General features: G+C 44.7%; 1 protein-coding gene across 3 annotated transcripts in view; it reads left to right on the forward strand.

Moving 5' to 3' along the window:
- Nucleotides 1-23,898, forward strand: part of Bicc1 (BicC family RNA binding protein 1) — a 279,635-nt gene that overhangs the window by 20,207 nt on the left and 235,530 nt on the right. The window contains exon 1 of one of the 3 annotated variants that reach the window (XM_045137184.1): nt 16,343-16,360. The exons of the other annotated variants lie outside the window; for them this stretch is intronic. The gene's annotated coding sequence lies outside the window, so the exon portion shown is untranslated. Of the gene's footprint in view, nt 1-16,342; nt 16,361-23,898 lie in introns of those variants that run through there. 3 annotated transcript variants of the gene reach the window in all.

Genomic DNA, 23,898 nt, shown 5'->3' on the forward strand with positions numbered 1-23,898 from the left:
TGACACTGAAGGGAGTGAGGAGAACGCTGTACCGCGAGTGACACTGAAGGGAGTGAGGAGGAGGCTGTACCGCGAGTGACACTGAAGGAGTGTGGAGAAGGCTGTACCGCAAGTGACACTGAAGGGATTGAGGCGAAGGCTGTACCGCAAGTGACACTGAAGGGATTGAGGCGAAGGCTGTACCGCAAGTGACACTGAAGGGAGTGTGGAGGAGGCTGTACCGCGAGTGACACTGAAGGGAGTGAGGAGGAGGCTGTACCACGAGTGACACTGAAGGGAGTGAGGAGGAGGCTGTACCACGAGTGACACTGAAGGGAGTGAGGAGGAGGCTGTACCACGAGTGACACTGAAGGGAGTGTGGAGGAGGCTGTACTGTGAGTGACACTGAAGGGGTGTGGAGAAGGCTGTACCGCGAGTGACACTGAAGGGAGTGAGGAGAAGGCTGTACCGCGAGTGACACTGAAGGGGTGTGGAGAAGGCTGTACTGCGAGTGACACTGAAGGGAGTGTGGAGAACGCTGTACCGCGAGTGACACTGAAGGGAGTGAGGAGGAGGCTGTACCGCGAGTGACACTGAAGGAGTGAGGAGAAGGCTGTACTGCGAGTGACACTGAAGGGAGTGAGGAGGAGGCTGTACCGCGAGTGACACTGAAGGGAGTGAGGAGAAGGCTGTACCGCGAGTGACATGAAGGGAGTGAGGAGGAGGCTGTATCGCGAGTGACATGAAGGGAGTGAGGAGGAGGCTGTACCACGAGTGACACTGAAGGGAGTGTGGAGGAGGCTGTACCGCGAGTGACACTGAAGGGAGTGAGGAGGAGGCTGTACCACGAGTGACACTGAAGGGAGTGTGGAGGTGGCTGTACCGCGAGTGACACTGTAGGGAGTGAGGAGGAGGCTGTACCGCGAGTGACACTGAAGGGAGTGAGGAGGAGGCTGTACCGCGAGTGACACTGAAGGGAGTGAGGAGAAGGCTGTACCGCGAGTGACACTGAAGGGAGTGACGAGGAGGCTGTACCGCGAGTGACACTGAAGGGAGTGTGGAGGTGGCTGTACCGCGAGTGACACTGTAGGGAGTGAGGAGGAGGCTGTACCGTGAGTGACACTGAAGGGAGTGTGGAGAAGGCTGTACTGCGAGTGACACTGAAGGGAGTGAGGAGGAGGCTGTACCGCGAGTGACACTGAAGGAGTGTGGAGAAGGCTGTACTGCGAGTCACACTGAAGGGAGTGAGGAGGAGGCTGTACTGCGAGTGACATTGAAGGGAGTGAGGAGGAGGCTGTACCGCGAGTGACACTGAAGGGAGTGAGGAGGAGGCTGTACCGCGGGTGACATGAAGGGAGTGAGGAGGAGGCTGTACCGCGAGTGACATGAAGGGAGTGAGGAGGAGGCTGTACCGCGAGTGACACTGAAGGGAGTGTGGAGGAGGCTGTACCGCGAGTGACACTGTAGGGAGTGAGGAGGAGGCTGTACCGCGAGTGACACTGTAGGGAGTGAGTAGGAGGCTGTACCGCGAGTGAGATTGAAGGAGTGAGGAGGAGGCTGTACCGCGAGTGACACTGAAGGGAGTGAGGAGGAGGCTGTACCACGAGTGACACTGAAGGGAGTGAGGAGGAGGCTGTACCGCGAGTGACACTGAAGGGAGTGAGGAGGAGGCTGTACCGCGAGTGACACTGAAGGGAGTGAGGAGAAGGCTGTACCGCGAGTGACATGAAGGGAGTGAGGAGGAGGCTGTACCACGAGTGACACTGAAGGGAGTGAGGAGGAGGCTGTACCGCGAGTGACACTGAAGGGAGTGAGGAGGAGGCTGTACCGCGAGTGACACTGAAGGGAGTGTGGAGGTGGCTGTACCGCGAGTGACACTGTAGGGAGTGAGGAGGAGGCTGTACCGCGAGTGACACTGAAGGGAGTGAGGAGGAGGCTGTACCGCGAGTGACACTGAAGGTAGTGTGGAGGAGGCTGTACCGCGAGTGACACTGAAGGGAGTGAGGAGGAGGCTGTACTGCGAGTGACACTGAAGGGAGTGTGGAGGTGGCTGTACCGCGAGTGACACTGAAGGGAGTGAGGAGGAGGCTGTACCGCGAGTGACACTGAAGGGAGTGAGGAGGAGGCTGTACCTCGAGTGACACTGAAGGGAGTGAGGAGGAGGCTGTACCACGAGTGACACTGAAGGGAGTGTGGAGGTGGCTGTACCGCGAGTGACACTGTAGGGAGTGAGGAGGAGGCTGTACCGCGAGTGACACTGAAGGGAGTGAGGAGGAGGCTGTACCGCGAGTGACACTGAAGGGAGTGTGGAGAAGGCTGTACCGCGAGTGACACTGAAGGAGTGAGGAGGAGGCTGTACCACGAGTGACACTGAAGGGAGTGAGGAGGAGGCTGTACTGTGAGTGACACTGAAGGGAGTGTGGAGAAGGCTGTACTGCGAGTGACACTGTAGGGAGTGAGGAGGAGGCTGTACTGTGAGTGACACTGAAGGGAGTGTGGAGAAGGCTGTACTGCGAGTGACACTGAAGGGAGTGAGGAGGAGGCTGTACCGCGAGTGACACTGAAGGAGTGTGGAGAAGGCTGTACCGTGAGTCACACTGAAGGGAGTGAGGAGGAGGCTGTACCGCGAGTGACACTGTAGGGAGTGAGGAGGAGGTTGTACTGTGAGTGACACTGAAGGAGTGAGGAGGAGGCTGTACCGCGAGTGACACTGAAGGAGTGAGGAGGAGGCTGTACTGCGAGTGACACTGAAGGGAGTGAGGAGAAGGCTGTACCGCGGGTGACACTGAAGGAGTGTGGAGAAGGCTGTACTGCGAATGACACTGAAGGAGTGTGGAGAAGGCTGTACTGTGAGTGACACTGAAGGGAGTGTGGAGAAGGCTGTACTGCGAGTTACACTGAAGGAGTGAGGAGAAGGCTGTACCGCCAGTGACACTGAAGGAGTGTGGAGAAGGCTGTACCGCGAGTGACACTGAAGGAGTGTAGAGAAGGCTGTACCGCGAGTGACACTGAAGGAGTGAGGAGAAGGCTGTACCTCGAGTGACACTGAAGGAGTGTGGAGAAGGCTGTACCGCGAGTGACACTGAAGGAGTGTGGAGAACGCTGTACTGTGAGTGACACTGAAGGGAGTGTGGAGAAGGCTGTACTGCGAGTGACACTGAAGGAGTGAGGAGAAGGCTGTACCTCGAGTGACACTGAAGGAGTGTGGAGAAGGCTGTACTGCGAGTGACACTGAAGGTGTGTGGAGAAGGCTGTACTGCGAGTGACACTGAAGGAGTGAGGAGGAGGCTGTACCGCGAGTGACACTGAAGGGAGTGAGGAGAAGGCTGTACCATGAGTGACACTGAAGGGAGTGAGGAGGAGGCTGTACCTCGAGTGACACTGAAGGAGTGAGGAGAAGGCTGTACCTCGAGTGACACTGAAGGAGTGTGGAGAAGTCTGTACTGCGAGTGACACTGAAGGAGTGAGGAGAAGGCTGTACTGCGAGTGACACTGAAGGAGTGTGGAGGAGGCTGTACCGCGAGTGACACTGAAGGAGTGAGGAGAAGGCTGTACCGCGAGTGACACTGAAGGTGTGTGGAGAAGTCTGTACTGCGAGTGACACTGAAGGAGTGAGGAGAAGGCTGTACTGCGAGTGACACTGAAGGAGTGTGGAGGAGGCTGTACCGCAAGTGACACTGAAGGGAGTGAGGAGAAGGCTGTACCGTGAGTGACACTGAAGGGAGTGTGGAGAAGGCTGTACCAAGAGTGACACGGAAGGGAGTGAGGAGAAGGCTGTACCACGAGTGACACTGAAGGCAGTGAGGAGAAGGCTGTACCTCGAGTGACACTGAAGGGAGTGAGGAGGAGGCTGTACTGCGAGTGACACTGAAGGAGTGAGGAGAAGGCTGTACTGCGAGTGACACTGAAGGAGTGTGGAGGAGGCTGTACCGCGAGTGACACTGAAGGGAGTTAGGAGAAGGCTGTACCGCGAGTGACACTGAAGGGAGTGTGGTTTTTTATTGTTTGGATTTTTGAAGTGTATCTCACTCTAGCCCAGGCTGACCTGGGATTCACTATGTAGTTTCAGGGTGGCCTCGAACTTATGGAAATCCTCCTACATCTGCCTCCCAGGGGTGCTGGGATTAAAGGCGTGCACTACTATGCCTGGCCATGTCTGGCATATTAAATAATGATCTGTGAAACTTAATTCACGTACACCTAATCTGGGTTAATTTGTATTTAATCTAGTTTAGTGATATAAATTGAAAATTATCTAGTTTGATAGAACTGTTTGATTTATTTAGTTGTCAACATTGGATTATCTTGTACTTAGAACAACACAAAACAATCTACTTGTTTCAAGTATCATTTTATTTCTCTTTTTAGACAGGATCTCTCTAAATTGGCTAGACTGACTTTGGATTTGTGACCCTCCTGCCTTAGCTGCCTAAGTGTGGACTACAGGTGGGCATCCCCTTGCTGGCTTAAGTATGGTTTCAAAGCATCTCAGATGAGGCAATCTGCTCTGAAAGATGTCTTTTGAGTTAAAGGAAAATGACTCACTTCCCTCAGGACAGTGGGTGGTCAGTACTTGAGACTAGTAGTTCGGTACTTTAGTTCATGACCCACTCTTTTTTTTTTGGCCAATTTCAATGCATAGTTTATCAAGAAAACACATGCAAAACGCCTAGTACCCAGTGGGAGCTACAGCAGAGGCCCCATGAAAGGCCCTTCATAGGACTCATTTAGGAAGCATAGCTTTTACCTTGCCCAATCTTACCAAACTAAATGAAACCCCGAAGGGTTCACATTTACTACTGTGTGCATTTCAGGCATAGCAGTGGACATCTTGCAGCAGTCATCTCTCTCTTTTTTAGCATCTTCATACACATGTTCCATTTTGATCCTATGTATCCCACAGTAAAGCTCCTGTAAATCTCTCTGCCACACTGGCCTTTGTCTTGTCCCTTACCAGTAGCCACACCATGGAAGAGAATGACTTCCCCTCCCTGGCATCCTTTAAGTACATGACCCACTCTTGCTATTGACAGTTACCTCAGACAACCTCTCAGGGTTTTGATAGGAGATCCCTTTAGAAAGAAAGAAAGAAAGAAAGAAAGAAGGGAGGGAGGAAGGGAGGGAGGGAGGGAGGGAAGGAAGAAGGGAGGGAGGGAGGGAGGGAGGGAGGGCAGGAAGGAAGGAAGGAAGGAAGGAAGGAAGGAAGGAAGGAAGGAAGGAAGGAAGGAAGGAAGGAAGGAAGGAAAAGAAAGAGCCTTTCCAGATCTGGTACTCCACGTCTGTGGCATGGTTTACAGTACTGACCCAGCAGTCCTTGGATCACCTGGTGGTTGGAAGCCTGGTCATTGCAGGCACATGAAGAGTGGGGGTAGGCATTTGCCTAGACCTGCACCACTCACTGGACATTCAAGCAGGAGAGGCAGGAGGACAGCTGGAGTGTCTTGGCATTGGAGGATGCAGTACTTAAAATGCATGCCATAGCCTCTGTTTTCTGACCTCTTGGCAGTCAGGTGTGCAGGCTGGAGGATAGCTTTCTCATGGTTTCTGTGGTGACTGAGCAGGGACTATAGTGTAGACCACAGTGGACACTTTGACAGGGACAGCAGAGATGGTGTGCTTCCCCATCCGGTTTCTTTGTCACACGTTCCCTCCCCTCTGCCAGTGTGTGCAGTCATCAGGTTTCGCGTGTCAGGATTTAAGTCTGGTAGATAATACACTGGCATTACATAGCAGGAAGGTGTATTAATGTTTGTTAGCACAAAATCATAATAAAAGCTTTATATACTTAGTAAAAAATAAAATAAAAAGCTTTATGTCTGTCCTTGTTTTAGCGTTTATTTAATTACTGAGACTATTCATGACAACTCATTCTCTGAATGTTCTGGGTTGGCTCTTTTACCATATTTATAATATTCTGCATTTCTGTTTTTGGCAGGAGTCTACCTTTTAATTGTTTGATTGTATTGATTTAAAAAGTCAGAAAATTTGTTTGGTTTCAATGTTGTAGGAGAAATCATGTAAGTTCCCCAGTACTCATGTAAAGCCAGACCAAAGTGTTGCACGCATCTGGAGGGCATTTGCAGTGGCTAGTGCACACACCCTTGCACCCACACATGTGTAGACACACACTAAGTTTTAAACATTAAAAATAATTGTTTACTTATTTTATTTTTGAGAGGGGGGGGGGGAGAGGGAGAGAATGGGCACCCCAGGGCCTTTCAGCCGCTGTGAACAAACTGTAGATGCTTGTGCCCCCTTGTGCACATGTGCGATATTGCATGCTGTGTCACTGTGCAGCTGGCTGTAAGTGGGACCTGGAGATTTGAGTAAGTGTTCTTCGCCTTCGCCGGCAAGCACCTGAACCTCTAAGGCATCTCTCCAGCTCAGAAATGTTTATTTTTAATCCAAGTTTTTGCTTTTTTATATGGGAAAATGAATCCTATACCAGTTACTTTCTCAGTGCTGGGACAAAATACATATCTGACCAGAAGCAACTCTCCTGTTGGGGTAGACATGGCCGGCCAGAGTGGAAGCCAGAATTCCATCTGGCGGAGTTGGGGGAAGCAGAGAGGTGAAAGGCTAGTGGGGTTGGACTAGGTAACTTCAAGGTCTGCCCCCAGTGACACACTTCCTCCAGTGAGGCTCCACCCCTACAGGCTCCACAACCTTCCCAAACAGCGCCATCTGCTGGGCATCAAATGTTTAAACACATGAGCTTATTTTACTTTCAAACCACCACAGGACCCAGCGTTATCACAGATCTGTAGTGTTTTGTTTATTTTCCCAAGAACCTCTAACTTAGTAAAATATTGCTAGTACTCATGTTGTTACCTGACAGAAAGATTGCTTTAATGATATATTTACTATCAGTGAATAGACAATGTATTTGATCCATTAAAAGAAAAAAGCAAACAACAACTAGGATTTAGCAATGGGATGTTGTAGAGATGGATTTTAATTTAAAGGCAGTTATGCATAAACAACTAGTTTTCAAGCTTGTGAAAATTGTCTCTATGAATTACTTGGGAGTTATGAGGCTGCCAGCAATGGGAAGTGGTTGCATGTGCTGGAAAAATAATCCTGAGTGTGTATTATGGGATACCAGCCATGAATGAGCCCTTCATGTTTATGAGGACACAAGAAAGTGTAAGACAGGATGCCCAGCTGTGCTTCTTGGTGCACACCATGGGAGGTCCCAGAGTAAGGCCCTGTTGACTTAATGGGAACCTTAGCTTCTGGTCACCCTCCTGCACTCACAGTTCCAGGGCATGAACTGAGGCAGCGAACAGCGTTCCACAGGCAGAGCTGCTACGGGGATGCCCCACTTGGTTTCTTCCTGCTGAGCATGTCTACTGCTTCTCTTGTTCCAGACATTATGTCCTTATACTATCTGTTGAAGAGGTTAAAAATGTCCCTATGAAACCCATCACTTTGTGCAACAAATATACACTAATAAGTTAAAACACTTTTTATTGAAAAGTTTCATACATGTACATGATATATTTTGACCACAGTCCCCTCCCACTACCTTCTTTGCCCCACCCACCCATTTAAAAATATTCAGCATGATAATACATAAAGACAGAAAGATAGACTAATGGGACAGTAGAAAGCCGAGAAATCAATCCTCACTTACATTGTCAAATAATCCTTGGCAAAAGGCTACCCAGTCTTTTCCACACAGGGTGCTGGAAAACTGGATTTCTGTTTGAGAAAAGAACCTAGAAAGATCTTGACACCACATGTGAAAATTAACTGAGAATGGATCAAATGCTTGATTGTAATCTATTTAGTCTGCAACTGGAACTCTTCAAATCTAAGAATAGGAGGCATCATGAGGCTCCATGATACTGGACTTGACAGTGGCTTGTTAGGAAGGACACTGGAGGCAAAAATAGACAAGGGTGCCTCAAACGTAGAACTCCCATGAGGAAGGGAATAGTGAGTGGGGAGAAGAGGCATGTGCACAGTGGGAGAAAAGGATTTGTCAAACCATACATCCGATAAAGGCTTCACAATCCGGAATATATAAAAACTTCTATAATTCAAAAACGCCATCTATCCAATAAAAAAAAAAATGGGAAAGGACTTCTCAGAGAACATACATGGGTCTGTCAGGAGGGTCACTTTATCAATAGGGCAATGTATTTTAAAATTGTGAAGAGATCTCACCTCATACTCACTAGAATAGCCATTATCTCAGAAACACACACACACACACACACACACATACACACACACACTAGACAATAGCAAGGATTGGTGAGAATTGGGCACTCTTGATTGGCGCAGTTGGTATAGAAAACAGCATGGTGAGTTGGTTCCTCAAAAAAAAAAAAAAAAAACAAAACAAAACACCAAACACCCTTAAACAAACAACAAACAACCCAAAACAGTATTACCTAGGAGTTCCCTTTCTAAGTATCTATTCAAAGGAACTGAATCCTGAATCTTGAAAAGGTATTTGCCCACCTGTTTTTGTTACACCACTATTTCCAAGAGATGAAGAGAACAAAAATGTTGCCAGTATAGAAAGGGATGAAGAAATAGATGGAATATGTACACACACACAACATACATTTATTTGCATAGTTTCCCTTGACATATCACTCAACCTTTCAAAAGAGGGGCATGCTAGCATGTGTTATATCATGGAAGAACTTGGAAGACGTTATGCTAAATGAAATAAGCCAGTCATAGGCAGTTTTCATATGAGTCCACTTCAAGAAAAGTATCTAAAATAGAGCAGGGAAGATGGCTGCGTGGATTAAATGCTTGCTGCGCAGTCATGACTATGTTAGTTTAGATCCTAGAACCCACATGATACGACCTGGTGGCATGAACATCTGTAACCTCAGTACATGTACAGTGAGATGGGAGGCCGAGACAGGGGAATCTCAGGATCTTATGGGCCCACGAGCTAGCCTGGCATATGCACTGGTGAACAGTCAACTGCTGTACCTCAAAGTGATATGTGTGGATCAACACCCAGTGTTGTCCTGTGATCTTCACACATGCAACTGGGGTGTGCACGCGTGCATGCACGTACACACACACACACCACAAAGGTCAGATTCTTGGGTCCAGAATGGTGGTTGATGTTACCTGCCTGGGGTTTTTGAGTGTAGAGTTTTAATGTTGGAGATAGATTAAAAAACATACTTCTAGAGCTGGATGTGGTAATACACACCTATGATCCCAGCACTGGGGAAACAGGTATGAGAATTACCATGAGTTCCAGGTCAGCATGGGTTAGAATGAGACCCTGCCTCAAAAAAACAAACAAACCAACATTCTAGGAGCCTGTTGTACAATGGTGTGTGTCGTAAGCACCAGGGTCCTGTGCACTTAAAAGTTAAGATGGTAACTTTTATGTTACATGTTACATAGAGTCACAGTTATATAGAACATACTTGTCTGATGTCATGGGATTTTTTTTTTTTTTTTTACTAGAACAAACATATTTGCCATAGGAATACTTTAATATGTGTTTAAAACCTGTTAAAAAATTTAAAAATGATAGCCGGGCGTGGTGGCACACACCTTTAATCCCAGCACTCGAGAGGCAGAGGTGGGAGGATTGCCACGAGTTCAAGGCCACCCTGAGATGACAGAGTTAATTCCAGGTCAGCCTGGACCAGAGTGAGACCCTACCTCGAAAATCCACAACCAAAAAAAAAACAAAACAAAATTTAAAAATGAGAGGCCCTGGAAGAATATAGCTCTTTCTCTATCTTTCATTAGTAGTTGAAAAGGACAATCTCTATTTCATGAGGGCAAAAGCATGCATCCCACGAAACCTGAACCCGGAGTATTTCCTTCTGAGACTCAGCACAAAGTCAGCCTGCAAAGGCGGGGCTTGTGGTAACTGGAACTTGGTAATGGCATTTACATTTGGTGTTAACGTGCACACAACAGGAAAAAGGATTCCACTATTTTTCAAGAGCTGAAATCCAAATGTGCCGAATCAACATTTCTTTTAAAAAGTTAAAATACCCAGAATGCATTTGTGTGACTTTTAAAGGAGAGGTCCTTGCATTCCAGAGCTAACAATTGTAACAGTATCACTTTCTCAAGTTTCCATATTTTTAAAGTAGAGTATCATGGCTTGGCTCTGCTACTGAGTTAGAATACTGCTGGCTTGCACATTCCTTCTGGTTACGCTGTAATCTTTACCTCCACTGGAAAATGTGCCTGATTTCAACATTCATTTCAGGCTCCTTGGCTTGAAACCGCTGTTGCCTTGAAGCATGGATGCATGTGTATGATCTGTGTAATATGTCCACAAAGGAAAGAAGTAGAAATAAGCATTTTCAGTATGACAAATATGTCAGAAGGGACATGATATACTTCAGACACATATGAAAACAGCCTTCTGTGGGGCTACATACTCTTGATGAGTGATAAGGATGGTTCTAGTTCTATCTGTACATATATGCATATATTACATACATAACTGTATATATGTATACATGTCTGAATGCTTTAGATTGGATTGTATCTCTCCTATTCAGTTCTCACTTCCTGTGTGTCAGAATGTGACCTCATTTGGAGGGGGAGTCTTTACAGAGGCAATCAAGTTAAAATGAGTTGGTTTGGGTGGGACCTGTAAAACATGGGAACTTTGGTTATAGAGATGTGTCTGGAGGGAGAAGGTGGCAGGGAGAGTCACAAGGAGAAGACAGACAGAGAAGACAGCCATCTGTGTGGAACTGATTTTCTCTCACAGCCCTTATAAGGAAACAGCCTGTTGATGCCTTGGTTAGCTTCCAGAATTGTTTCCGTCTTGTTGTTTGTGGACTGTAGCACTTGTGAAGCAGGATATATGTGTTCAACAATAACATGTGATTAGTGCTTAAACATTTAAATTGTTAAAGTATTTTTATTATTTGAGAGAGAGAGAAAGAGAGGGAAGGGGAGAAGAGAAAGAATTGAATGTGCCAGGGCCTCCAGCCACTGCAAACTCCAGACATATGTGCCCCCTTGTATATCTGGCTTTTACATGGGTATTGGGGAATTAAACCCTGGCCAGCAGGCTTTGGAAGCAAGTGGCTTTAACTACTGAGTCCTCTACCCAGCTCTGCATTTTAATATTTTAAAGACAATTCATGCCCTCCTTCTAACATAACTGATATGTTAATTTACTACCAAAATCTCTTTTGTTATCTTCTTAATCAAATTATTTGTGGTATCTGTTTTGCTCACAGTAATCAAAATTAGTATTTTTCCAGAATATCCTGAACACTCTTAACAATTCTGCAAAGACAGAAATTAAAATTGCCCAGAACAGTGCAGCAGTTTGCCTCAGAAAATGGACTCAGTCCACTCTGACCCTACTTTTGCATAACAAATTTCAGACTTTCTAATTTGAGAGTTTGCATGTTTGTGACAGCACCAGAATTCACAGATAGATTGGAAAAGCAAAATCAGAAACAACTAACCTACCCACATCCAGCACCAATATTAAAAAAAAACAAAAAACAAAAAAAAACCCTATTCTCAAAAGTCCACATGTTGGAATTAAATTTTCTGGAGATTTGAAACAGATGTCTTCAGATGACCGGTTTTTCCATGGCCCGGGGTGTAAGTACCATTGGCTGGTGCTCATTCTGCTGTCTGTGGGAAGACACTCAAGTTCTGTGGGGGAGGGCGGGCGCTCTGTCTTCCCCAGTGCCTCCCTTCTGCCTTACCGGCTATGCACCAGAGTGCCCACAGGTCACACCTCCAGCCCCAGCCAAACGCTGGGCCACCAACCCCCCTGGCTGGGGCAAACAGAACCAAACTTGGGTCAGCAGGCTTGGAAGCAAGCACTTTAACCACTGAGCTATCTTCCTAGCCCTCTAATCCCCATCCCCACTGGATGCTGCTTCAGCAACACTTCACTGTTGTTAATTTTCTAATGCTTCTGAGCACGCATGTATCTGTATATATATTAACACGATGCCAGGATTTTCTACTTAACCACAATGGGAAGGTCTGTATTATTTGTTTTGCTGTTATTTAAAGTGGAATTTCTCAGTTTTTAAAAAATAAAGTGATTCCCATGTTCCTAGTCTTCATTTTAATATTTAAAGGAAAACATGTCACTGCATATTAACTTTTAGAGAAAATGAGTTTTATGGGAATTTATTTAGGACCTTATTTGTGGTTTTGTTACAAATTATCCTTTGGCTTTCAAGGAATTTCTTATAAAATGAGTTGTACTTATATATTTGGTATTCATTTTGCAATACTATTTCTTGATGTGTTAGAAAGAAAACTACGATGACCACTTTAAAGAGTTGAACTTTAGTAGACTAGTGGATAATTATGAACTGAACTTAAATGGTCTAGATATGTAATTATGGCAACAAGGAAAAGGCACCTTCTTTCATGATCTTAAATACCAAAATACCTACCTTTAATCCAATTTGGTATAATTCATGTGCTGATTTAGACAGACAGTTGCCTGTGTTCAGAATGTATCCCAGTGCGCTGCACGGGAACTGAGAAGGAAGATGGTAGAGTGGACAGTGCTGGGACTTGATCTCCCCACCTCAAGAGTGACACTGGCAGGCCTTGTCACAGGTGACCTTTCTGGGTCTTGGTAGTATGACTCAAGCTGCCACATGGATGAACCTTAGGGATGTCCTGCTGAGTGAAATAAGACGATCGCTGAAGAACAAATGTCTGTTCTCATATAGGGTACCCAGAGAGTAAGGGGCATAAAGACACAAAGAGTGATGGGTGTGGAGCTGGGGAGATGACTTCACAAGCAAGAACCTGGCTGCAAACCGCAGCAACAGAAAAAGCTGGGTGTGTGGGTCCATGCCTGTGCCCCATTGCTGAGGTGGGCAGAGACAGGAGGATCTGACTGGGGGCTCACTGGCCATCTTAGCAGGCCCAGTGAGAGACCCTCTTTCAAGCGAGGAGGCTGACGAGTGAGAAAGACACCATTGTCCTCTAGCCTCCACATGGGGAGCACCCACATACACATGTATATGCACATGTGTCCACCACATGCTCTCACACATGTACACACTGGAAAGAAAAAACAGCAGTTTCAAGGGCATGGGCATGTTTAGGGGAGGGAGAAATGAATTATTGTCCAATGGGAACATTTGGATTGAAATGAGAACATTTTGATAATGACATGATATTGAACTTTTCTTTAGTGTGGTTAAAAAGGTACATTGTATGCTGTGTATGTTTTACTTAAATCAGGAATAGATATAAATTTAAAATAACACAGGACACTAAAATGACTTTTATTAACTCATGTCCTATAAAAGTGCCCATGAACACACAATTTAAATGTATCGTTAACTATTGAAACCCTATAGAGAATTGCCTTCTCACAGTGAAGCCTACTTTTTGAATGGAAACTCAGGTCTTGTCTTTTACATGTAGAGTTATATATGTATTTGACCCCCCCTCCAGTGGGACCCACTGTTTTAATGTGGCATGAGGCACTTTTCAGTGAAGGAACCTTCACGACCTAATAAAATAAATCCTTGACTCTTGGTATATACTTGCAAAAAGACCCTTTTATTTTATATTATAAGTTATATGGCAGCTATTGTATATGTGTGTTCATGAAAATGGAACGTCTATAATTAAAATAGTATGAAATGTACAGTATTAATAATACTGATCTCAATATTTCTTTAGGAGCAGTGTTATAAAGACTAAGAAAATGGGGCCTGGAGCTAAGGCTCATCAGTTAAAGGCACTTTTCCTAACACCCAGGTTTGATTCTCCAGTACCCATGTAAAGTCAGATGCACAGGGTGGCACATGCACCTGGAGCTTGTTTGTGGTGGCTGTAGACCCTGGTGCACCCATTTTTTCTGTCTACTATCTCTCTCTGCTTGCAAACAAACAAACAAATATTTAAAAAAGACAAAGCAAATGAAAATGTCATTGGAGAAATAGACTAGTTGGTCTACAGATTCCATACCAAATTAAAAGCCTAAAAACAATTTGCTATGGTATCTAACAATTATACAAAGTATTCTTGTCTCCTGTAGCTGCTTGTGAATGACACTTGTCTTACTGGGAACATGTCATGTGGGTATATTATCATTGATTTCAGCCTTGTTTTTATGTTATTTTAGTCACTCTTTAGCAGTTTAGGATGTGTGCACATAGGCGATTGTAGCATTGATTTTGAATTAAATGTACTTTTATGAACTACTCTGGCAGATTGTTATAAAAGTTTAAATATAAATATATTTGAAAACAATATCCATTATTCTAGTTTAAAACAGATTTTAAGCTTTGATTCATCCTTAAAATACTACCATGGGCATTAGTTGTTTGGATATGTTATGAATTAGATCAAATGCATAAGATAGGATACTAATTTGATTTAGTCCTTTTTTACTCTGAATTTGCTTATGATATTGTCCTTGGGTTGAAGTGGACATGAATAGCTTGAAGGAACTTGACTTGAAGTGTTTAGAGATGTAGCAATGGACAGATAGGCGAGTGCTACCTTCAGGAGGTTGGGCAGCATTGCACAGGGCAGCATGGTAGTGTCAGCTCTCTGCTGGCAGCTTCAGCCTGTTTTCTTTTTAAAAAGCATTTATTTATTTGAGAGAATGAGAGGGCAATAAAAGAGGAAGATAGAGCTAGCTACCTAGCTAGCTAGCTAGCTAGCTAGGGACAGAGAGAGAGAGAAAGAGAGAGAAACATAATGGGCACACCAGGGCCACTAACCATTGCAAACAACCTTTAGACACATGTGCCACCTTGTGCATCTGGTTTATGTGGATACTGGGTAATTGAACCTGGGTCCTTAGGTCTCACAGGCAAGCATCTTAACTGCTAAGCCATCTCCCCAGGTCCTCCCCCGACCTCCATTTTCTTTTTTTTTTAAATCTTTTTTTTTTTTAATTTATTTGAGAGCGACAGACACAGAGAGAAAGACAGATAGAGGGAGAGAGAGAGAATGGGCACGCCAGGGCTTCCAGCCTCTGCAGATGAACTCCAGATGCGTGCGCCCCCTTGTGCATCTGGCTAACGTGGGACCTGGGGAACCGAGCCTCGAACCGGGGTCCTTAGGCTTCACAGGCAAGCGCTTAACCGCTAAGCCATCTCTCCGGCCCTCCATTTTCTTATAGACAGAAATTCTGCAGCTGCCCAACTTTAATCCTTCCCCTGGCAAAATACACTCTCCCCAGTTAGTCCTCCCCTCCCTGGAAGACCCTACACTGTTTCCTTTGCTTCCTGGTTTATCCTCCTAGAAATGCCTGTATCCTGTCTGGGCTGGCCAGCACTGTTCTCTTTGCTCTGCTGCAGTTGAAGTGATATGTTGGCACTGTAGAGATGCCTTGGAGCCTCTGAAGGTGTAGAATCCCGATAGCTCCCACTGCCCTCCAGCTCTAAGTCAGCATTGTAGCCCTGTTCCTTTGTCTCTCATCAGAAGTCTTCCCACATTTGTTTTAGATTCCTGAAGGTCTGTGGTGGGAGTTAGTACTGAGTGTAAATTTTATTTAGTTGTTTCATTTACAGAGCCATCATGATCCATGACTTCTGTTCTGAGCCAGAATCAAATAATTAATGGTGCATTAGCATTTTAAATTATTTTATTTCTTTATTTGAGAGAGAGAGAAGAAGGGGAGAGGGAAGGAGGGAGGAAGAGAGAGAGAAAGAGAGAGGAGAGAGAGACACAGGGAAAGAGAATGAGAATAGGCATACCAGGACTCCTGCCACTGCAAACATACTCCAAATGCACACATGACTTTGTGTATCTGGTTTTATGTGACACCTAGGGAATCAATCCTGGGCCATTAGGCTTTGTAAGCAAGTGCCTTTCACTGCTGAGCCATCTCCCCAGCCCTGCCTTGGCATTTTTTAAAAAATATGTTTTGTAGATTTTTATTTATTTATTTGAGAGTGACAGAGAGAGAGAGAGAGGGAGAGGGAGAGGGAGAGGGAGAGAGAGGGGCAGAGAGAGAGAGAATGGGCGTGCCAGGGCTTCCAGCCACTGCAAACGAACTCCAGATGCATGTGCCCCCTTGTGCATCTGGCTAACGTGGGTCCTGGGGAATCAAGCCTCGAGCCAGGGTCCTTAGGCTTCACAGGCAAGCGCTTAACCGCTAAGCCATCTCTCCAGCCCCCTGCCTTGGCATTTTTAATAGGCTTGCTTATTATTACCTATAAAGTCTATAATACTTCTGGGTTAGGAAACAAAAATGCTAGTATTTATTTTAGCTTACGGATACAGTGTGTCTGGGCTAATTATTTTCCAACCACCAGAATCACAGGATGGGGTGTTGTGAGGGCTGGTAGTCATGTGCGGCCCGAAGGGGACTGAATCAGTAACGAGGCCTCCTGCTTACCCAGCTGCTATCCTGCTAACTGATGTGGACAGATCTTCCTGCCATTCAAACCGAGAGGTGGGATTTTGAATTTTCATATACACCCTCCCAACTTTCATTATTGGTAACAGGTTCAGAATATGGAAATATTTACGGACTAAATAAAATACCACGTGTGTTCTGGTGGTGCAAGAGCCAGCATGTTGTTCCTCTAGACTGCAGCTGTGTGCTGCCATGCCCGTCCTTGTCACCATGGGGCCCTCAGAATTGGCAGGCTCCTGTCATTGTAGGGGACTCTCATGCCCCAGTAGCACCCACAATTGGTCACAGTTTTGCCTGGTTAAGTGGGTTTCTCTTTCTATTGCAGTTTATTTAGTCACCTTGTTATCAGTAGTTTCATATGCCTTAAGAAAATCAATATTCAAGTATCAGTTTTGCAATCCAGAGAATGTGTGTACTTTTTTTTGTGATAGACTTAAAATGATGGCATGTTTGCCTCCTGCCTTGTAAATGTAGCAGCTTTTATTTTTAATATTTAAAGAGTGTATGTGGCTTTCATATGTGCTTAGTTCAATTGGCACTTTGACACTTGGTGGAGGTTTCTTACTTTCTTCATTGGTAGGAATTTGGAATGCATTGCAATAGAATTAAAAAAAATAAACTTTATTTTAGAGTATTTCACATGAACAGAAGAGTTGTGAATATGCTGGAGTTTCCAGGTATCCCACGTCCAGCTCCCTTTATTATTAACATCTTACACTGGATAATGGGCCATAATGAGATGTTGTGCCCTAAATCCCATACTGTATTCTGATTTCCATAATTGTTACTAATGTCCTCTTTCTTTTCCTTCTTTCCATTATACTCCTCTTTCCCCACCTCCTCTTTTTCCTTCTTCCCTCCTCCGTATTCTCCTATTCTCCTCCCTCCCTCCCTTCCTTCTTCCCTCCCTTCCTTTTTTCCCTTCCTCCCTCCCTCCCTCCCTCCCTCCCTTCCTCCCTTCCTCTTCCTCCATCTCCTCCTCCTTGTTGCACTTACATTTTAGTTGCTGGGACAAAGTACTTGACCAAAAGCAGCTGATGGCAGGGGAAAGCACGGCATAGCAGAGGCTGGACATCACCTCTGCCACAACATGTGGAAAACAGCAGCAGGAGTGTGAGCTGACTAACACTGGCAAGCTAGGGGCTGACAAACCTTAAGTCTATCCCTAGCAACGTACCTCCTCCAGTAAGACTCCACCTTCCAAATTGCCATCAGCTGGGGAGTAAGATTCAGGGCAAATGAGTTTATGGGGCATCTGATTCAAATCATCACACTCTCTTTATTCCCCACTCTTCTTCCTCCCTTCCCTTTGTCCTTCTTTCTTCTTCCCCCAGGAATTCTATCCAGGATACCACATTACATCATTTTTCATGTCTTTCCAGTTGGAGAGCAGTACACGGGTGCTCTGTAAAGGAACCGTGGTTGCAACCTGTGGGAAGCTTTCCTCCTCTGTCCCTGGGGTGACATGTGGGTAAAGTAGAATTCTCATCACACCAAGGGCGAACACCGTTGTGTGGATGTGATGTCACTAGTGTTGTGATTCATGGGTGCCAAGGACCATGTTTATTACATTTCTCCATTCTGTTGCCATGGAATCACCTTGTGAAGCCCACACTTCAGTGGGGATCTGTGGTCCAGCTCTGAGAGGAGACCATCCGCATCATCATTTAGAAGTCTTCTGCATGGATGTTGTGAGACGTTTTCCAGGGATCTGTCAGCTAGTCTCCTCAACCGAATACAGACTGAAATGACTCCACTCAGTTGTAGCTCAGGGAAGTGATGAGCTCACTGGCCTTACTTTACAGGAGCATGGGTGACTCACAGGCAGCTACATGCCCACAGAGCCCTCCCCACGCACGTGCATCCCTGGAGCTCGGAGCACAGCCTGCAGGCAGCTCTGTTAGATGGGGATTCTCTTCTAGCCAGCCATCACTCACTGCTTTTGTCATGCTCAGGAGAGGCCCTTGTGACTCTGGTAACCTTCAGGAGCTCCTGGGCCAGAAAAATTATGTGACCTTTCCAAGTCCTTTGAACCTCTCTCCTTCTCTAGGAGGGGATGCTTCAATTCCGAGGAGGAAATGGCAGCACAACACTGAGAGAGTCTCCCTTCTCATGGGCTTATTCGGTCATTCCTTTCTGTCACGCACCGTGTCTGTGGGCAGTACTTTGGGTTATCATGCAACACTTCCTTTATTTGCTGGTTGTTCCAGTTTTGACCATTAGAGATTTTTCAGTTGGCTTCTGTGTCTCTTTGATGATCCACATCATGGTGGTTCTTTGTTGTTGCTCAAGTTTGATCATTGTCTTACTTGTTGACAATATACAGTATTCCAGGCTCATTCTGTGCATTTCTGCTCCAGCCGTGGAAATAGACATTTCTTCAACAATGCTAGTGTCTTTGGCAAATGGTATTGAAAGCCGAGATCAGGTGTGTTCATTGTTACAGGAATAGGTTGCTTTGAGTCCTTCCATCTGACAGAGTGAGGGCATACTTTGTGTATAATAGTGCATGTAGACAATCATATTTATAATGCTGGGTTACTGCATGAATCTGTGTCTAAAATAAACTAAACACGAGTGTCCACTGCTGTCTTCAACTCTCTTATTGTTTAGTTCATGGCCATTTCATCCTTTGTTTCCAAGAGTGGCTCCTTTGATGCACCCACTTTCTTAACTCTTTAACTCCAGAGGTTAATGTATGGTTCCTTTTGCTTTTATTCTTACATATGTTATATTTCTCAGGAAACTTAGGTCATTATTTGTCCGTTCATTCAGCTTGCTTCATGCATTTGTTAGTTTCTTTTATTGTAGTTTGCTTCCCTTTTAGGATTCAACAAACTCCTAGATGATTTTATTTTTAATATTTATTTATTTGAGAGAGAGAGGGGGGATGGGCATGTCAGGGTCTCCATCCACTGCAAACGAAATCCAGACACATGTATCACCTTGGGCATCTGGTTTACATGGGTACTAGGGAATCACACCTGGGTGCTTAGGTTCACAGGCAAGTGCCTTGACCACTAAGTCATCACCCCAACCCTACAGATGATGTTTTATAATTTGTACATATTCAAGTTTTCCTTGTGGTTTATGGGTTTGTACATGTAGACAGTGTTGTGTATTGTCCACCTTAGCATTATATAGGATAGTTTGCTAACCCAAAATTCTCATGGGTCTTATCTCTTCAGCTTTTACCAATGAGTTCAAAAAAAGATGCTTACTGTTTTTATAACTTGGCCTTGAAAAATATTTTTTAAATTTATTTTCAAGGAGAGAGAGAGAGAGAGGGAAAGAAAGAAAGAAAGAAAGAAAGAAAGAAAGAAAGAAAGAAAGAAAGGGCACACCAGGGCCTCCTTCCACTGCAAATAAACTCCAGATGCATGTGCCACTTTGTGCATATGTTCTAGCTACACATGGGTACTGGGGAGCAAACACTGTAGCTGCTGAGCAGTCTCCCCAGCCCTAATTTGACATTTTTCATGTCACATAAATATACTAATAATGTATTATGTAGCCTTTCACATTGACTTTTTGGTGTTTTTTGTTTTTTAGCTATACGTATTAAATAATCAACTGATTCTTGTGTGGGTTTTAATTTGTTTACATATTTATTTATTTTTAAGTGTTTTATTATTTGACAGAGAGGGAGAAAGGGAGGGATAGAGGAAAGGAAGATAGATAGGTAGATAGATAGATAGATAGATAGATAGATAGATAGATAGAGAGAGAGAATAGGCATGCCAGGGCCTCTAGCTACTGTAAATGATCTCCAGATGCATCTGTCTTTATGTGGGTACTGGGGAACTGAACCTGGGTCCTTTGACTTTGCTGGCAAGCGCCTTAACTGCTAAGCCATCTCTCCAGCCCTATTTATTTATTTTTTTGCATGTTTATATAGTTCTTTGTCTTCACAGATGACCCAGTGTGTGTATTTGGTGTCCTGCTGAGATGGCATCCAGATTTTGGCCAGTATGAGTAAAACTTTTATAAGCATTCTAAGGCAGGTGTTTGTATTGGTATAAACTTTCAGTTGAATTGGGTGAGTACTTAAGTTACCTTCTGTTGCAGGGGCAAAAATACCCAATCAAAAGTGGCTGATGGGAGGAAAATTTTTTCTTTGGCTTACAGTCTCAAGGGGAAGCTTCATGATGAAGGGAAAGCATGGCACGCACAGAGGCTGGACATCACCTCTGCCATGGCAGGTGGAAAACAGCAAGAGAGAGCCAAGTCAACACTGGAAAAGTAGGGGCTAATCAACCCCAAGTTCCAACCCCAGTGACACACCTCCTCCATCCAGTACGGCTACACCTCCCAAGTGTCATCAGCTTGAGGAGCAAGCATTTGAAGCACACGAGTTTATGTGGGGGCATCTGATTCCAGCCCCACAGCTACACTCTGTCCCTGTTTCCTGGCACCCTTGTGGGTGTGCCATGCTCTGTACTGCTGCTCTGTGACACCCTCATGGAGGTCAGATGTCTGTTCAGCAGCCGCTGAGTGGAAGCTGCTGGACTTGTTTCCAGGTGACTGGATCCTAGGACTCAGGTGGCATACTAAAAGTTACAACCTGTAGTCGCAGAGATTTTAACCTGTCTCTTGAGTTAATCATTACTCCTTCATAGCATTACCTTGATGTAGTGTCAGGGAGGCCATTACCACACACAGTTGGTTAAAAAAATAGAGTGGTCGCTAATACGAAGGGGAGTTGCAGAGTGTTGGTGTGGACAGGTAGCGCTTCCTGCTGATGTCCAAGATCCGAAAACTTGAATCTGAGGACATGAGGTCATCTGCGTGGGAAGCCACTTCATTTTCAGCGAACGGATCAAACTTCTCAACACGGTGATTTGCACCCTTCCGGGAGGGAGTTTCAGTGAGTGAAAATATGGGTCACCGAGGTCTCTCATGTGAAACTGAATGTTGGCCTGGCATCTCTGGAACTCAGACGGTGGCGAAACGGGTTTTAATCATTAAGTGGAAAACGAATAAAGCTGCTGAACAAACAGAGTGGCTTCAAAGCCTTCAGCAAACCAAGTGAAATATTTCACCACCTGCGCCATTACCGAGGGAATGGGCTGTGAGGTACCCCTTCAACATGGCCAGATCATCCCTCCCTGAGAGGTTGGAGAAAGAGTACTCCATTGTATGTCTAAAGAATGTTTTCCAGTTGTTTGCTTAGTTAGGTAATTTGAAAATTCTAAGATGAGAAATCCTACTTGTAAGACTGTGGAGCTTGGTCAGATGAGTTGGGCAATAGCTGATATTGTGACAGATCATTAACTTGAGAGGATGGTGGATGTTTACCTCCCAGGTGGTGGTCCGAATTCTTCTAGACCCTGCTGCTGAGCGGGAACTTTACTATGCTTGATTTGGATTGGCATGGGGGTGTACATGCAGGTGGAAGGTGATAAATTTTCCTGGCTGGAATTAGCTTTCCAGAAATTCTGAAATTGCATTACTAATTCTAGAATAAATATAATAGGCCAATTTGGTTATGTCATGAAGTAGTAGACACGCATGCACACACACAGTGGCTAAGGGATGAAGGCGGAGACTTTGATCAAGAAATGTTACTTACAAAATATTGATAAAGGGATGGCATGATTTTAGCCCTTTTAAATGATAATTTCCCCTTTAACATCAAAGAAAATCTGACTGACATATCACTTAATATAGGCAGGCAGGAACACTGGGGCTTTCATCAGTCACTTCCTGATGGCGTGTGAATTTTTTAAAAAACTTTTTTAAAATTTATTTTTTATTTATTTGAGAGTGACAGAGAGAGAATGGGCACGCCAGGGCCTCCAGCCACTGCAAATGAACTCCAGATGTGTGCGCCCCCTTGTGCATCTGGCTAACGTGGGTCCTGGGGAATCGAGCCTCGAACTGGGGTCCTTAGGCTTCACAGGCAAGCGCTTAACCACTAAGCCATTTCTCCAGCCCTGCTTGTGAATTTTTAAACCACATTAAATATTACATAAATATTATTCACTGCAAAATAAAGCAGTGCGCTTGGAGATTAAGAAGAAGAAAGGATTCCTAAATTACAAAAGGTATGCACCAACCACAGAGGAATAGGCAAAGGGTCATTTATTTTTTCTTCTGAGGCATACTAGGGTGCTTCCTTTGCTCTTCCTGGAGAGTAGCTTAAAGGATGACAGACTTATTTTGGTTGACAGTTTGAGAAATTTCAGTCCCTGGTCCTTGGCTCCCTGATTCTGGACCTATGATGACCTCAGTGAGGTAGAAAGCCATGGCACCACGAGCGAGCATGTGGAAGAAGAGGCTGTCTGCCTTTTGCTGGGCGGGTTGGACAGAATGAGGAAGACCCAGGGCACTACACCTAACACTTCAGAGGTATGCCTCCAGTCACCTACTCCCTCCCGCTAGCTCCCATCTCCTAATGTTTCCAGAACCTCTCGAAATAGTGCCACCTCTTCACACTACGCAGTCAACACATGGGCCTTTGAACTGTAATACTAGGCTTCTAGTATTACAGATGTCTCAGTACTGAGCACTCAACTGCCACTTCTTCTCAGCCCTTTGATGGGTTTGAGTCTCTCCAGTGGAGTCACCAGCATGAGATAAGAGAAGCTTGTCTGACCAAAGGTGAGCACAGCACTAATCCATGGGCATAAGCACGAGTGTAGAGCGCACACCTTCATTCTAAATGTTTTCATTGGCAGGTCACCCTAGTTTGACCATTTTCTTTTTCCTTTCATTACTTGAGAGACGTTCCATCATCTTCTGGCTTGTATTGTTCCCAGTGAGAAATTGGCTGTCATTGTTGTCTTAATTGCTTTTGCTTTATAAAAAATGTATTTTTTCCCTCTAGTTGTTTTAAAGATTTCCATCTTTAATGTTGTATTAAGCCATTTGATGTCTGTGTTGTCTTATTCATGTTGTGTATGCTTTAAGTTCTCTGAATGAGGATTTATGGGTTTATAATTTTCATTAGGTTTGGAACAATTTTAACCATCATTTCTTCAAATACCTTTTCTGTTCCCTATCCTTTGGGAACTCCAGTGATGTGTACACTGGCTGTCTGAACTTATTTTACTGGTCACTACTAGTTTAACTCATTTTTTAAGTATTAAAAAAATCACTATTTAATTTTAGTTTCTATGGCTATGACTTTAAATCCATTAATTTTTTTTCTTGCAAACTCAAATGTACAAGTCTAGTCCAATACATCTTCCATGTTTGAAATTTCAGTTTGGATCTTTCAAATACCTTAAGAATTTTAACTTTTGCTCTAGCATTTTGAACACAGTGATCAGCTTTTATGTTATCATCAGCTGACTCTGTTGTGTGGACATTTTGGGTTGGTTTGAGTAAATTGACTTCTGCTCCTGGCATGTATTTTCCTGTGTTTTACATGACAAGGAATGTGTTTGAGACTAATATTATTACTTTTACTTTGTAGGGTCCTGGATATATTTGCATTTCTGAGCTTTATTGAGGGATGAACTGAAGTCACTTGAGTCTTTCATGTCTTACTTTTCAGCTTTCTTTCCAGAGTAGGTTCAGTTCTGGGCCATGTTTTCCTCCTACTAATACAGAATCCTTCCCAGTACTCC

This window comes from Jaculus jaculus, chromosome 18 (assembly GCF_020740685.1).
Source record: "Jaculus jaculus isolate mJacJac1 chromosome 18, mJacJac1.mat.Y.cur, whole genome shotgun sequence".
NCBI lineage: Eukaryota > Metazoa > Chordata > Mammalia > Rodentia > Dipodidae > Jaculus > Jaculus jaculus.